Source organism: Phodopus roborovskii, unplaced genomic scaffold (genome assembly GCF_943737965.1).
Source record: "Phodopus roborovskii unplaced genomic scaffold, PHOROB, whole genome shotgun sequence".
Classification (NCBI taxonomy): domain Eukaryota; kingdom Metazoa; phylum Chordata; class Mammalia; order Rodentia; family Cricetidae; genus Phodopus; species Phodopus roborovskii.
Window position 1 is genome coordinate 14425232 of NW_026126407.1, and position 17439 is coordinate 14442670.

A 17439-nucleotide genomic window follows, 5' to 3' on the forward strand; every position below is an offset into this window, starting at 1 on the left:
GTTACAAGTCTCAGTGTTTTTAATTGGACATACAAGGTTTTCTGATCTTATGGAAACAAATGTTTTAATTATGGAGAAAATATGTTTAATATTTTCCTATAACTCCTCATTCGGCATGTATGTTTGGATTGTTTTGTGTCAAAATGTTTGAGTTTAAAACTGCTGTTTGAGTTGCTGACTTGAGTTTTATATTTAAAAAAAATGACATGCATTCTGGCTTGGGATTAGGATGGAATTTCTAACAGTTTCTGAAATGGCTTTAAATATACTTATGTCATGCTGTGCTATGTGTTTATATGAAGTGACATTTCAGCACTGATGACTGTAAAATCAAAATATTGGTAACTATGAAAACTCTATGCCATGTGGTATCAAATATTTAGTAAAAACCAATCAGGGAAGGGATGGAGAGTGGCTACATAATGGGGACCATATTTCTTCAAGTAACCAGAGCTAGATTACAATGTGCCTAGCAATATTGTATATACTTTAAAATGAATAATGTGGTTGTTAGGGTTTCTGTGGCAGAAGGGTGCCTTGCCCAATTGATTTGGTCAAGGAATGCTGAAAAGATCCCACCAGGCGACAGATCTCACATAAGAGATTTATTGGGGAAGAGGGATACAGTTGCCACCTCTGAGCAAGGGTGAAATGAGAGACAGAGACAGAGAGCGGGCTGTGATGGCAGGGACATTTTAAAGGGTATATATGTTTGGTAGGAACCTTTAAGAGGGTAAATGTGTTGCACTTGGTAGCTGGTGATGACGTAGCTGCTGGTGTTAAACATGAGCTGGGGGAGCATCTGGTTTTCAGCAATGGTGATTCTTGTGAAAAATATGTCTCCAGTATGTGAAGACCTGCCTAGGGTCACATAGTAAGGGCTGAGGAAGAGTCAAGTCCTCTGACACAGACCTAGCTTAGAAAGAAGATGATGATCACTGAGGACACTGTAGTGAAGAACAAGGTCCATCCTTTGTCATTCTCTCTGCTTGGGCTGGGCCAGCAGATGTCCAGAAATCATAGCAGCTCAAGGCAACAATGCCACATCTATTTTCCTAGATGACAGGCTAGTTTGCAGCTGGTTAACTCCTTTTGTGCTCAGAAACCCAGACTGTTCAGGGTTTTCGTCCAGTCTTCCTGCTCTCTAAGCTAGCATCCTTTCTTAGATAGCCAAAGACCTCACTATCAGAAGATTATGCTTAGCTTAGAGGTTTGTTTTCATGTAACCCTGATTCTCTTCTCTTCTCTTAAGACAGAGAATCAACTTCTTAAATTAAGTTGCCTGCCATGAAAGAAAGCAGGGTACTCACCTAACCATAGAATTTCTTACCCACTATTTAGTTAATCACAATCTCTTCCTCAAGTTTTTGATAACCATTTCTTGACCTTCTGTATTTTTGTCCCCAATACTTTTAATTTCTAGAGCCTTGTTAGGTGCTAAATAGTTGGGGTGAATCCAAGATGGTAGCTCAGTTTAACTACCCAAAGTTTTATCTTCCTCAGTCTCACCCTAGTGCATCTCTCTGGGTGAGTCTGTGAGTTTTACAGGATTGTGTATCATCTCCCTCTCTCCTGAACCCCAGTCTGTGAAAGAGTCTCCCCAAGGGCTGGCTACAGTGTGATTAGGGTGGTATTGGAATTCAGCTGGGAATGGCCATTTTACATTTGAGAGTCAAGGAGTCTGGAAGCAAGGAGCAGGGGCATTGAGAAAGGTTCTCATTTATGCTTAACCTCTTTACTTATTGTCTTGCTTGGGGCATGTGATATGTACAGTTTGTGGACAATCAGACACAGGCACTCTAAAAAAATGAGGAATCTTCATGAAGCATAGTTTGTATTCCTTGTAGGACAGCTATAGGGGAAGATATGTGACATATCTCCCAATACAAATATTAGACTCATTTGTAATTGTAGAAACTGATCTGGGTCATGTTCTCCATAGGCAAACCCAACAAGACAGATTGGATAAGACAAGACAATGACCTTTAGAGCTCAAACCAGAGGAATACCATACAAAAATGTACCATTCTAGGCCTAGACTTTATTTTATACTCAACAACTTTGATCTTTATTTCTTGATAATTTTGTTGATTTTTGTCAGTGTGAAACAGACAGAAACTTGCTATGAGTTTTCCCAGCCAGTCTGGTCCCACTCCTGTGCCAGCCCCAAATAACACATAGAGAAGCTGTATTAATATATAAATATATAATTCTGTTGGCCAGTTACTAGTTTCTTATTGGCTAGCTCTGTCTTAAATATTGACCCATTTCTATTAATCTAAGTACTTCCACGTGGTCTTATCTTACCGGGGAGAGAAGGGCTGGCGTTCTTCTCTCTCTGTCCTCCATCTAGAGTCTCCTCCCTACTACTTCCTCTCTCCTCCTATTCTCCAAGTCCCGCCTATATTGCTTTCCTATTGGCCAACAGTAATTTATTCATTAACCAATAAGAGAACATATTTACAGAATGACATCTCCCATCAGAAACTAGATAATGCTCAAAGCAAATATGCCTGAATTAATATATTTCCTCCTGCTTGACCCAGAAAGGAAGAATTTCTGGAGCTGGGTGAAAAGTTCTATGCAGTCACATTTTCAGGCACCAGAAAGCCAAAGAGCTAAGGAGTCCTTCCTGAAGGTGACTTCTTTGTTCTTCCCCACCCCCCAAACCCAAGCCACATGGCTCTCAGGTTTCCAAGAGAGGCTGAGCATCCCAGAGTTTCTCCTAGGCACCCCACAAAGCAGGAATTCAATGCATGCAGCAGAGCCTCCCTTGCTTAATGCATTCAGCTCCTTTGTCCACAGGAGCTAATATCCTTTTGGGAAATGCTGTGATTTAAGCTGAAATGTCGAGGAAGGGGAGGGAGAGGAGGGAATGTAGACTCATGCCATATAACCCCCTATCTCCAACCACTTAATAACTTGGCTAAAATCCACAATCAATACAGAACCATCAGCCAGGCTCCAGCCCCTTGATGCCTCTCCAATCAATCAACAAGATTTAGTAAGCCACCAGTTGGAATCTATGTCACTTTAAAAAGTGTGGATTCCTGGACCAGTCCTACAGAGACTGATTAATTCCTCCTGGGCACTTTGATTAGCTTCCATTTGGAGAGCAGTAGCCTATTGACAGAAGCCCTGCTGGTAGACCTTCCAATGTATGCCTAGGTTGAGCAGGCACTTAGCACAGTAACCACTCATGTCTACATTTTTCTCATTCAACATCACTCTTCTGTCAATTAATAGTACATTTTCCCCGTGGAACCACAGTAAAGAGAAGACCTGTCAAATGTGCTAAGCTTATGGTATTCATTCCTTCAGCATTTATTATCTTACGGGGTCCATTATCATTTTAATTTCCTAAGTAGTTATGATGGGGCCTCAGTTTTCACATGAGGAAGTTGAGGTAAGGTAAGGCTGACCTTTCCCTCAGTTGGAGTTGAATGAGTCCTGTTCTGTGGACTAAGATCTCACCTACCCAGGGAACTATCCACAATGACAGGCTCAGGAACTGGTGGGCTCCAGTGAGTGGATTCAGTGTTAGGTGCATAGACCCACTGCTAATGCTTCAGCACTTTCTGCTCTACTATCGATAACCACCTAGAGACTTTCACAGCTCTGACTTCTTCCTCTATCCTCATATGTCCACTGCTGTCAAAACCCTGTATTCACAGGTTATGATGAGTCTGGACTGTAAGTGTCCGTAAGGTGCTTCATAATCCCATTGTATCACTCACCACCCACCCCCAACTCAGAGAAGTCATCTGCTGTGACCTCTGGAACTCCTGACTTCATCTGCAAAAGCTTCCTTGTTATTAGCCTTCTCTCTGAACACCCAGTTTCTTTCTGCGCTAGAGAAAAGCTGACCTTTGCCAGCTGTCTCTTCCACATCTAAGTAGAACCCAGGGGTCCATCTCACCTTCAGGTTTCTCCACTCCTAGCTAGACCTGCCTTCATGCCATCATATTATCAATCTGTCTGTGCTCACCTCACAGGACTGTTTTCCTTGGCCAGCCTGCAGGTTGCTCATTCTTCCAAACATGGCTCCACTTTATTCTTGGTTCTTTCCAAGTGCCTTCAGAGGAATAGTATCTGTTGAATTCCTCTGCTCTGAGCTTCTGCTTCACTTTATCTTGGCCATTCATGGTCATGGCTAATGACATTCCCAGCATTGCTATTTCACACAGTGCTGGCTACTACCTCCTGCCCTCTAACTCTCTACCTTACACACAACCCCAGCAATCCCTCAGTGTGACAGGAGCATCATCCAGTGTGCTAGTTTGATTCTTTCCCTGCCTATAGCACCTTGATGTTATAGCTTCTAGTGGAGACCAGCTGGAGGAAAGTAAGTAAAGCAGCTGATTCTTGTGTTTTGACTTCTGGCTTCAAATGTAATGCTGTCAGCAGGGCATTCTTGCTTCCCTTGTTGGGTCACCCTCCTTCCTGTCGGGTGACTATTTAATATTTCTCCTCTCACCCCAAATCTATTGAACATCCTCATGAAGCCAGGAACAGAGCTTACAGTCCAGCTTCTTACATCACTGTGGAAATGGAGCCGTCTGAAGAGAGGGTTTCCTCAAATCCCACGACAAGCTCCAACAATCTACCTGACCATATGCTCTGCCTTCTGCTGTTTCTCTGGATGCACCAGCAGTGTCTCTACCCTCCTCCCCAAGGCTACCTTGCCTGGCATGTCATATCAGCCCTTCTCCCTGCTGTGTTTTGCAGTATCATCCCCCCTTCCATAACATGCTGTCCTACATGGAAGAGCAAAGCCATCAGCTGGTTCTATTTCCTCACTGTCTACTGTCTCCTCTCTCCCTTTGGATTCAGCAAGGGCCATGAACAGACCATTTTCAGCGGGATGATTGGAGCAAGCACAGAACTAAAGCTTGTTAAAGTGAGAAGCAGGTGGCAGCAAGCACAGCCACATTCTTTCAAGGTCTTTGCTTCAGGGGGCTCAGAAGACCCCTGCATACTGACAAGTTCATCCTTTTAAATTTAGTGAGTTATTGTCACAGGGAAAGAACCTGGGGTGAAGTAGGTTCCCATTTATCTGACACTCATTAGAAACTTTGCATGCTCAGCCCCACGGGACAGACACAGTAAGACATAGAAGTTACTCCTATCAAGAGTTCTGGCCAAATGGAAGAGAAAGAGGTAAACAGTGGTTGAGCAGTCTGAGGGCTTAATTAGTCCCTGACAAGCAGATGGGGCTCTGACCTGCCTTCTCCTCTCCTAGTCAAGCAGTTGCTAGTCTGAATCACAGATACTCACAACTTTGTTTTTCTGGTCCTCTCACTAGATGTGAGAGTAATTTTGGGGCTGTGTGGGGACTGTGGTGAATTGATAACTTGCATCTGTCTGTGAGGGGTAGATGGTCACTCTCCTCTAATCCACTGGTGCTGTTCACAGTCCACACATGATCTACTTTGTGAGTTTTGTAGGGAAATCTTAATTTTAAGATACTGATAAGTAAAAGTCTTCAAAAAAAAAATACTGCATACCACAAGATCAAGATGTGAGCTGAGTTTGGTTCAGAGGCAAACATCTTCCTGGCTCTGCTGTCATCCTTACCTCAGGCTGGGGAATTCTCAGGATGGCACCTTTCAGGCTCCTCAGCTCTGCATGGCAGAGCTCTGCATGTCAGATTCCCCAGAACTTCAAACCAGTATTGTGTCATGGGGACACATATCTTTAATCCTAGCACTCAGGAGGCAGCTCTGTGACTTTAATTGGTCCACAAAGCTATTCCCACAAAGCCAGAGCTGTGTGGTGAGAGACCCTGTGTCACAAGAGGAAACACAAAGACCCTCAAACAAATCCATGTTCCTGACAACCTATACCTGCATTTGACCTCTGGCTTCTACCACCAGGAACACACATATACCTGCACATTCTTGTGTTTATACTCAAAGAATTATAGTCATTGCTTTTCATAATTTGCCTGAAGCAGAGGAAGCCAGTTTATAAAGATGTTCCCAGAGCAGAGACTTGAGATGCTGATAGTCTCATCCTGGGTCCTGTGAACTTGGGATGGGGAGAAAGGGAGGCTGTGTGGTATTGATGAACTTGTGAAGAAGGATGTGAACCTCCATAAGGTTGGGGGCCAACCTTCCAGACTTCACCTGTCTCTGGTCAGTAGTGGGCACATCAGAGAGATTCAAAAGACATTATATGAACAGAAGAAAGGATGGAGGGAAGGAAAGGAGAAAAGATGAAGCTGGGAAGGAGTTGTGTAGAGAGAGGGGGTATTTGTGGGGGCTGATCCTACATGTGGAGCCTTGCCAGGTGTATGATAATGTCTCTTGCTTTTTGGTACAGGGGCAGAGTGGTGGTGTTAGAAACTAGGTCAGTCTCTTTGTAATATTTCTAAAGGGAAACTTGAATAGAATTGTTATTATTATTTTTTTACTGGCAGACAATTAGGCAGGTTCTTATTGTTCACATCTAAAGCCTTTCCTCCTGTCTGGAGAGAAATAGTTTCCCCTCCATGGCCATTTTAGTTGTGAGCTAAAGAAGTCATTCAAGAGAAACATGAGACATTTCTTTGAGAATGACCATATAATTTAAAGTTTGAAATGACTACATTAAGGTTTTATTTAATATTGTGCTTGCTTTGGAAGAGGGAAAAAGGCAGAGTATCCAATGTGTGGCCACACTGAATAGCTAACCAGTATGTGTTGCAGAGATGACTCTCCTTTTTATTACACTGGACATTGGCCCTTAGAGTTTCTCCAGCTCCCTGAACTTGATGTGACTTGGCTAAATGAATAGAGGGTACGTATTTGCCAGGTCCCTCTACTTGAAGCACAGTATAGGGCAGCTACCTCCTTTTCATCTCACCAGTGGGTACAAACCAGAAGCATTAATTGTGTGATATATTCTATTTTGAAGTTTTTCCTCTGTCCCATTGCTCTCCCTGGACCAGTTTTTCTCCCACAGTGGCTTATAAAATTAACTCTCAGAGGCTTAGTGTCAAATATAATTGTTTGGCCAATGGCTCAGGCATATACTGACTAGCTCTCACAACTGAATTAACCCATTTCTATTAATCTGTGTATTGCCAGGAGGCTGTGGCTTACAATAGGTGATACTCTGGCATGTTACTCCTTTGGCAGCTACATGGCATCTCCACAATCCTGCCTTTCTTCTCTCTGCATCTTTGTTTGGAATTCCTGTCTTGCTATATTTTGTTTGTCCATTGGCCAAAATAGCTTTATTCATCAACCAATAAAAGCAATGGATATTTGCATCATACAGAAGGACATCCCACATCAATATATGAGCAAGTCAGTTTAATCCCCTCCATTTGAAGACATAGACTACCATCATGCCTTAGGAAGGGGCATATTTAGGCTTTTTCCCTTTTTTGCTTGTGCAAATCCTGTTATGGGCTATCTATTGTGTATCTGCTGAGTCGATGGTCCCTCTGTTATGTGACAGACTTTTCTTGGGTGACAGTTTACACATGTCTATTCATACCAGAAAGGGGGTCCAAGACAAACCAATGTATCAATTTTACCAATGTACAATCCGATGACCCATGAGGTTTTTTTTTTTTTTTTTTTTTTTTTTTAATTTTTACTTTTTACAGAAGTGTAGTTGAGGGGTTATTTACAAGGAGCAACAATAACTTAAAAGCAGCTATACCCCTGGAAAGCCCAACTCAACATGGCTGAGGACTCCTGAAAGCCTGCAGCCCTGGTGCTCCCCACACAGCTTGCAGGCAGCTTGGCAATCCGAATCTCTCTCTCTCTCTCTACCTCCTTTGGGTAGTTCAGAGTCTCTACTCCCCAGCAACTGTCATCTGTTTATTTTTTTAAAATACCTCTTGGGAATATTTTTCTTAACCTCCTCACGGATCCTAGCCTCTACTTCTTTCCTAGAGGGAACTCTTCAATTGGGAGGAAAAGTTGCAGTTCAGAGGAAGGTGCCATGTAACACCCTGGAGTAGCCCTCCTTTAGGTCCTCCACAGTGACCATAATGCTTGCTGTAGGAGACTGATTTCTCATGCTCAGAGGAAGGAAGTGTCCACCTTCTGCTCCCACAACACTGCTGCTTGGGATCCCCAGAGGGATCGAGTCTGGTCTATCCATCTGCTCAAATGGGAACTTTTCCCATGGGGCTTAGGTCCTTGTTTGCCTTTCTTTTGGAGTTTTCTTGTGGGCCCTCTTGTTTCTTCCCTGTATGCAATGCCCTGCCCGACCTTCTCTCTGTCCAGTGTGTACAAAATCAGGTGAATGGTGACTGGACTCTGAGTTGAGTTGGGAGGCTGTTCCCAATGAATGTGGGGGTGATTACTTGAAGTTTTGCACCAACCCTCTTTCCTCACACGACTCACCAATGGTAAACTGAACATTATGAATTCCAACTTGAGTTTCGTTTCAGTTGATTCTGACCTTTGAAAGGGAAGAGGGCATAATCATTGGTGCACTGCAAGTCTAGAGTCAGTCTTCATGGTGCCCATAGTTTGGGGAGATTGGATAGGTCGCAATTACCTGTAGCATGGTGACTGGCATTTAGGGCATGGCTGTCATATCATGTCACCAGGATTTAGAATGTATAAGTGTCTCAGAAAGGTAAAAAAAATATGTTTTCCTTCATATGAAGAATGTAGCCAACAATATACATGCATATGTACATATGTGAATAAACATAGATGTGGGTAACAGTATAACATGAAGAGAAGAAGAAAGGCTAAAATTTAAGGGGATGAGGAAAGACTGAATGCAAGTGATGGGCACGAGTTACAAAAAGGATATAAAGTTAATTGTTTTTCTAGCTCTAATTCTGTCATGAATTTTTATTTTGGCGGAGGATAAGTGCATAAAAATATATCAAGTAGTGAAAGCGTGAAATCCGGTGTGAATCCCTACAGCTTCAGAATGGCTATTCTAATGATACAGGTGTTCATTGAGATGTATAGACTTTGGGTCTATGAAAATAAAAAGTAAATGAAATAAAGAAAAGAAAAAAAAATAAGCAGGGACCAGGTAAGAAAGGGTCTCACGGGTCTTTGCAGAGAACAATGGAAACTACTCTGGAACTTTAAGGAAGGGCGTGAGTGAGTGAACTGTTGTCTGTGACTTTTGCTTGGGGAGGAGATGAAAGGGAGACCATCTTTGAAAATAAGGATGGTTTTGGAGATTACTGGAATTATTCCAGGTGAGCTCACGTTAGCCTGAATTAGGGTATTGATATTGGTAAAATAGTTGCATTTATTAAGAGATATTAAACAGATACAATTCAAAGGAGTTTTTAATTTGGAGAGGGGGTCAGAGGAGGGAATCCTTAGTGACTCTCAGATTTATGACTGGGATATTTAGGAGGATGTGCACTTTTCATGAAAGTGGAGAGGCAGGGAGGAAAAATAAGTTGGAGTGGAAGATGGCAGAGCTCACTTTGTTCTCTCAAGCATAGAACTATGGGTTGGTAACTGAGGGCAGGGTATCCATCACAGAGAGAGACTTGAGCTGAAGGTAGAGCTTGTGGGAATCATGCACAGAACAGATAGGATATAGCTGGCAGAAGCATAACAAGGAAAGAGAAGTGGATGGAGGGCGGGTACTTGGAGAATATGGCTGTTAAGGGTTGGACAAAGAAGACAGAAGCAATAGAACCACAGAAAGTGTGCTCAAGGGAGTAGAAAGACAACCAGGAGAGACAATTCCATCTACAAGGAGCAAAAGGATGCATAGGAGGATTATTGAGAAGTATTGGGGGGCTATTTGCATTTTGAATTTACTTATTGAATCATTGCAAATCCTGACATTCCCTCTCCTGTGGTCAGCCTAACTGTTAACCACGCTCTTGTAGGAGGACACATTGGCTTGTGGTAGGTGGGGACCTTCAGAGCCGCTGTGCTGCTTATCTTTTTGCCAACTTGACACAAGTTGGAATCATTTGGGAAGATGAGACTTTCATCGAGGAATTGCTGCCATTAGATTGGTCTTCAGCCAAGCCTGTGGGGGCATTTTCTTAATTGATGATTGACACAGGAGGGGACAGCCCACTATGGTGTACCACCTCTGATCATGTAGTCTTGGATGGTATCAGAAAGCCAACTAAGCAAACAGTATGCAGCACTCCTCCATGGCTTCTGTATCAGTTCCTGCCTTCTGTCTCTCAATGTTGGATTATGCTGTAAATGTGTAAGCCCAAGAAACCTTTTCTTTCCCAAGTTCCTTTTTAGTTATGGTGTTTGTCACTGCAACAGAGAGGCTAACTATGACAATGTCTAAATAATGGCTCAGTTTGTCTCTGTTTTCTACATGTGGCAAGTGGTGCTTTCCTCCCCACTCCCAATTATCAAGGTGCTCCATCCTTCTGTACTTTCTCTAGCCAGTGCTCATCAGGGCAGCCAGGGAGAGTTCAGACACTGCAGTTTCTCTGTGCCCCCCCTCTGCCTCTCTACTAGAATCTCTGTGATGGAACATTGACATTTTTTAAAAGCTCCCCTGGGAGTTTCTAATGGATGGTCAGAACTACAAACTACTGATCCAGGCAGACTCAAACCCCATGAGTCATTAACCTTTTCCAAGTTAAACAACCGACATTCTATAAAGGGAAAATCCTCTTAATTTGGAGAGGTTGTCAATAGTGTTATAGAAAGTGATTTTTGTTTTCATGTTGAATCTTCCAGCTGTGAGATAAACCAAAGGCTCCTCTGTGTGTTGGATAAACTCAAGGAAGTCTAGGATAATGCCTAGGCTTGCCTGCTGGACTCCCTTCAACCTCTAGCTACATGGCAGGTGTTCCCCCTGACAAGGTCAGTACATATATCCAAAGAGCCAGGGTGGAGATTGCAGCACACATTGGGAGCTGCATATCAGATATAAGTCCAGGATATCAGGTTCAGTACACACCACTCTGGAAATGCCACTGGGGACAGCATTCCAGGGCAGCTTGGTTCCAGATCCCATGTTATTAGATATGCCTTCATCTGGTCAGATGTGAATGGTGGTATACTGAGAGCTGAGAATCTGTGTGCTATGCTGGGAGGTGATTTTGAGGTTCATCATTATCCAGGACAACTTAACTAGTTTTAAAGTCCTAAGGGCCATATAATTGTGCTCTGAAATGGGCTGGACCCCACCTGTGCCCTGCAGTTGTTGAAACTGGAGACTCAGACATGACTCCTTACTCCTGCTCACACAAGACTCTTTCCTGTGGATACCTGTTCAGGTAGGTGCTAGATTCCCCAGGCAGTGTTCTTCAGGTTCACAGGCAAGAGGACAAATGCACCATTTTCCTGGCTATAGGAACCACCAATTTTCTGCCTTTTCAACAATCAAATGAGCTTTGTCCTATGTTCAACCCAAGTTGTAATTCTTCACATCCAATCATGGTCCCTTTGCTTTGCTTTTTACCCAGACAAAGAATGCAGTGGGGAGATCATTAAACCCTTTTCTAAGGGAGAAATCAACAGAAAAGTTGTGTGCAGCAGTAATGCACTCCAAGAATTTAAGGAAATTTGCTATGCTTGATCTCACTGCTATGAAGCCAAATGTGCCACTGTTTATGAAATAATACACAAAAATTATTTTCAGAGCACATAGCCCCTAATATTCCTCCTGCTCCCAAGAATGGGAACTGAGCTTCCTGCTTTAGCTCATATTTTTTTCAATAAAGGGAAATGTATGGATGATTTTCTGTCCTTTCCTCCTATTTCTGGACTCTCAACCTCATCCCTAGAAGATGCTTTGGTGGTTGTGCCCACCACAGTTCAGTGTTTCAGCCTATTGTCGTATGTATTGTCTACATTTCATGGTAGAAAATAATCACTTAGATAAACATTTGGTAACTATACCTGATAAGTGATTGGCATATCAGTGAGATTGTGTTTCACTTGTAATGGAAGCAGGTAAATTTGTGTGTGTGTGTGTGTATACAAACATACATACATACATACATACATACATACATACACATGCATACATACATGTTTGCATGAATGCATGAGTGTTACACATGTGTACTTACACATGCATGTATTTGTACATGTGCTTGCATACTTACATGTGTGTGAGTACATGTGGGTATGTATATCTGTGTAAGTGTGTGTGTAAACATGAATGTATGTGTTCTCACATATGTGGTCATGTGTTTCTGAATGCATGTATGTGTGAATGAGAGTGTGCATGCATATTTGTGTATGCCTTTGTGTGCTTATGTAATTATATATAAGTGAATATGTGTCAATTTTTGTATATATAGGTATATTTCTGTATACACGAATATTGGTATGATTGTGTTAATTTTGTGTGTATGGGTACACATAGTCATTGGTGTGTATCTGTAATTTTTTATGTTTACATGTAATATGTGAATGCATACTTATTCTTGCCTTTCTGTGCATATCCCTATGTGTATGTGTTAAGTGTACATGCTTCCTTGTTTGAGTTTGTGTGTTTAAATATGCATATAAATGTATGTATTTTTGTATGTGTTTAATTATGCTTGGATGAGACTTTTCCACAGAGACATGATACAAGTATCTAGACAGGGAACCAACAACAGGCCAAAGTAATTACAACAAAGTCTATCTTGAATTTATTGGGCTTACTCATAGATGCAGGGATGACTCAAAGGCAGCTGCATTACCAAAAGCTCTGCTGCACCCAGCATGGACAACAACTCATGAAAACTGCAACTCTGGGGTTCTCTGCTAGTAGCTTGATGTGTTGGGCAATCTCTTTTCCTCAAAAGTCCTTTCCACTTCTATATGCTTGGGGAGAAGGAGCCTTGTGCATCTTGTCAGTTTCAGGGATTTCCTGAGACTTGTGAGTTGTTTACTTTTTAAAGATCCTCCTTTTAGAACTTCCACAGTCTTAATGCACCACCCTCCAGAAGGAATATTTCAGCTCAGAGGAATCTGTGTCACAATATATGCATGTACATGAGAGTTGGTGCATACACACTTTTTTAAAAGACCTTTATTGACAGGTGCTTGCAGTTTGTTGACTTTCTTTTTTTGAAAAAAAAAAAAACTCAAGTTGTAAACTTCTATTACAAATTAAAAATGTTCCTAAAAATCTCAGCTTGACAAGATATGAAACAACTTAAAAACCATTAACGGTGTATTGAGAAAAACCAAACCTTTTTTTTTTTTTAAACAAAACAAAACACGTTTGTCATTACCAAAAAAGAGACATCTTTAGGTAAAAATAATAAAAACTCCATGCTGCGTAGATGATGCAGATAGTTCTAGTATAGTTGGTCAATGGGCAAAAAGCAAGCACTTAAGGTCTTCAGCTCCAATGTTTGTTCATTTCTTATTGCTGGAATTTCATATTCATTTCTTCCTGTTGGATGACCAAACCAGATGATGGTAGAGATGGTAAGCTGTCATTTACTCAGCCCGGCCCTGCTCAGTCTCGGGAGCAGGTGGATTCTCTGCTGGTGGATCGGCTGTTTTTGTCTCTTTGCCATCTTGTGGCGTAGGGTTCTCTGGGCGTCTGCGTCGGTAATTGAAGTTGCGGCGATACCGATGTTGAGGTAGCTGCTGACCCTGGGTCTCAGTTTCTTGATTTTCCTTGACCTCCTCATTACCATCCTCTCTAGGCTGTCTTTGGTGAGGAGAGCCCCTGCGGAATCATTGTCTGTAACCCTGATACATATTCTGTCTCACTGGTCTACCTTGCCCCCCTGCACCCTGGTTGTCAGCACCCTCCATCACTTCTCCTTGCACAGGAGGGTTGGAATACTGTGGTCGATGCCCATAGGGTCTCCCCAAGTAGTAAGGTGGGAACCTTCGCCTGAGATATGGCCGGCATTGTTGGGCTTGGCCTTCAGGAGTGCTTTCCGATCCCTCATTCTTTTTCCCCACTCTCACTTTTCTGGTAATTTTGCTGGAGATTAATTACGTGGAGGACCCCTACAACATTGTCTATAATGTTTACAGTGTGCTATGTATTTAGTGCCTTGAACTGGGACTCCAGGACCTGTAACATTTGCTGCCTCCTCACCCATTTCTTCTTCAACATCAAACTTCACAGTCTCTCCATCTCCTACACTGTAAAGGTACTTCCTGGGGGTGATTATTCTTTATGGCAGTCTGGTGTACAAATACTTCTTCCTTGGTGTCATTCCTATTGAGGAAACCGTATCCATCCGTTCCTTACATTGAACCATTTTACTGTTCCCAAAACCTTTCTTGTGATGCAGCAGATGTGAGGCCACCAGGGCTGCCACTTCCTGTGCTGCTGCCGGTGGAGCCAGGCTTGGTGTGGGCAGCCCTGAGGGTGATGGTGGGCGGCTGCTGGGTCTCGGCCTCGCTGCTCATGGTTGTGGTGGTGGTGACTAGGGTTGGCGGTGAAGGCTGCTGCTCCTCCCAGGCTTGTGATGGTGACTAGGCCAGTAGTGGTGGTGGAGCTCTCAGGGCTCTCTGGGGCCCGCTCTCCGCTCCCGCTACCGATTGAACTCCATACGCATATTCTTATGTATGCATGTACACACATGATTGGATGTTTATGAAAATATGTATGCATGATCGTGAGAATATGTTTGCATTTGTGGTATACGGTTGTCTGTGTATTTCCAAATAGCTGTGTGCATATATGTGTACTGATATATGTATAAAAGGTTATTCCTGGGGAGATGTGAACAAGCACCTAGTCATCCCAGAGACAGAATTAATGACAGACCAAAGCAAGAATACCACCGAAGTCCAACTCAGTGAATCAGTGGATTGTATTGGGACTTATTACAAGACTGTGTGTGAGGGGTTACTTAAGAGGCAGAAACAATTCAAAGACAGTTGCATCTTTGAAATCACTTTAAAATGACTTGTAGGCAGCTTAACAGACCATAGAGTGCCTCATCGATGTCACTGGTCTCCCTGAGTTTCAGTCATCTTGACTGGCCTGGGCCTATTCTGTCAGTTAATCTCATCTGAGAGTACCTCTTAGCAGTTTTCATTACTTATATAAAATTTGAAAATGCAGAGCAGTCCCTGATCAGTTTCAGAGACTTCCTGAAACTTTTGAGTTGTTTACTTCCTGAGTCTTAAGGAGTCTCCCTTTAGACTATCTTGAGTCCTACCAAGCTTCCCTAAAGGATGGGATGTTTTATCTTGGAGGAAATTACTAAACAGAACTCTACCCCTTCATCCAGATGTTACATTCTTGTCACCCCCTCTTCCATAATAATCCCTGTATCTTGGAGGTTTTGGGATAGAAATTTGACTATTTTCCTCTAATTCTATCAAGGTACCAAACCTTGTGTGCTGGCATTTGTCCCTTCATGACCATAACATATTGGGGATGAGAGACTATACCTAGCATTCAGGAGCTGTTGGAGCCTAGGCTTTGGGTCTAAAACTACTAGTTTTAATACCACTGACAACCAAGAACTAGGGAGCATAGTATAAGTCCAGGGAGATTTGAAAGAGGATGCATCTAGATGATCTGCTTTTCCTTCCTGATGGCCTAGGTCAGTGACAATTGTGCCCCTTCCCCCAGAGAATTGTTGGCAATAGTTGGATACCTCTTGGTTGTGACACCTAGGGACCGGGTACTATGGGCATGTGGTAGATGGATGCCAGTGATCTTGACAACTATCTGCCATTCATAGGATGGTCTCCTCCCAAATGTAAACTCTGGTGCTAAATGCCAACAGATTAGCCCTCACATATTATACAATAAGAGGGATGATAGGGAAAGTGAAGATGGAAAGAAGAACAGTTGGTATAAACGAGATGGGAGAAGCAAGAAGAGAAAGAATACACAGTAGGAAGCAGGTATACAGACCTAGGATCCAGAAGTGTGGGGCAACATTATGAGGAAGAATGCATGCTTCTACCAGGAGATGGTCTTTCCCTTTACTCTGATTCTGTATGGATAGATGGCATTTGTCTTGTAGAAATTATAGAAGACACACCTTAGACACACAAAGTTACTGTGTCTAAAGGATGGAGAAGCTTTTCTATAGTCTAGCACCTTGCTTTGAGCATCTCAAATTTTGCTTTTATCCCACTGGTCTTTTGCATTCCTCTGTTGACTGTTGTAGGACATGTTTATGGGAGACACAACTCTGGCTCTTCACCATGTTGTTCAAGTCAAGACACTGTCATTGGCATACTGAATAAGACTTCTTGGAAGACATTACTGTGTCAAAAAAGTCAGTAATATATTTATTATACACGGAAGTGATCCTGAGCAACATAAACATGTCCCACTCACTCCAAGCTGTATTTCTAACTCCTCTTCAATTATATCCCCCCCCCACAATGTTCCTGTCATCCTGTTACCACCAGGCATGAAAGGATATTTGACAGAGGGAGCAATAAAGTTAGAAAGAAAGCAACCTAACCAATATGATAAAAATGTTGTATTTGAAAAATTTGTGACAATTACCAGATCCTTCGAGGAGTATGGGAGCAGCTGTTACAGAGAAGTGTGCTCGAGCTTCAACTGTACTAGCTTCACTGTAAATACCAGGTTGTATGCTAACATCTTTACCTACTCGTTCTCTGCCTTCCAGTGTTCTGTGTAATACAAAAAGTATCTGTCAACAGAAGATGGAGACAACTTGTTTCTTGGCCTTGAAATTCCAGGCATCAAGGAGCACTCAAGCAGAGTCCCCTCTTAGGCCTCACCTTTGTCAAAGATGAAATAACAAGGGTTTCATAATTTCTCACAGACTGAGCTGATGAACATGAAGGTTATATATGAAAGGAGTAGGTCAAGACTGTCGGAAATTGATGACAGCAGTAGATATAGTTATTGAAGTGAATACAGTACGAGTCAGATATAAAGTAGGAAAAGTGCCCAGAATACTGGGTACATGTTGGCTGTAAGAGGGTCTGTTCTGATGAGGACCATGGTACTAGTCTTTCATAGGAGAACTGGTTGGCTTCCAACCAATGTCATGGCCAGAACTGAGACTAGAGACAGAGGGCTCTGGTAACTTGCCAATACAGGATTGGTTCATGAGAGATCAAGGTGGTCTCAGCCCTACCCGATTTGGACCATTTACAAAGGTGACCTCTCCATAATTGCTCTCAGACAGAGTCAAATGACCACTCACTGCAATGAGAAGTTGGAGTTGACTGGGGGAAAAGGAGGGAGTCTAGAGAGGAATAAGGTTAACTATAAGGTTAAAATTAAACCTGAAAAGAGTTATGGATTCTGTATTTAATTTTAAAACTCACGTTGGGGGCTGGGGATTTGAATTGGCGGTAGAGTGCTTGCCTAGCATGTACTGGGCTCTGGGTTTGATCCCTGGCATCACAAGAAGGAAGAATTGCAATTTTAAAACATAAGGCAGGGTAGTATCTTTAGGTTTTCCATAGTGGATGGGGCTCAAAACTTTTGCTCTGTCTTTGAAAGTGGGTGTACCCCCTTAAGAACAAAGGGAGGATCATTTGACCCAGAATTCTCAATTCTAAGTATGAATGAGCCATTCACACCACACTGTGATTCATGTGTCTGCCA

At 42.5% G+C, this 17439-nt stretch overlaps 1 pseudogene; it reads right to left on the minus strand.

The window, feature by feature from the left end:
- Window positions 1-13355: 13355 nt before the first annotated feature.
- Window positions 13356-14288, minus strand: LOC127219116 (Y-box-binding protein 1-like; annotated as a pseudogene).
- Between the last annotated feature and the right edge of the window lie 3151 nt (window positions 14289-17439).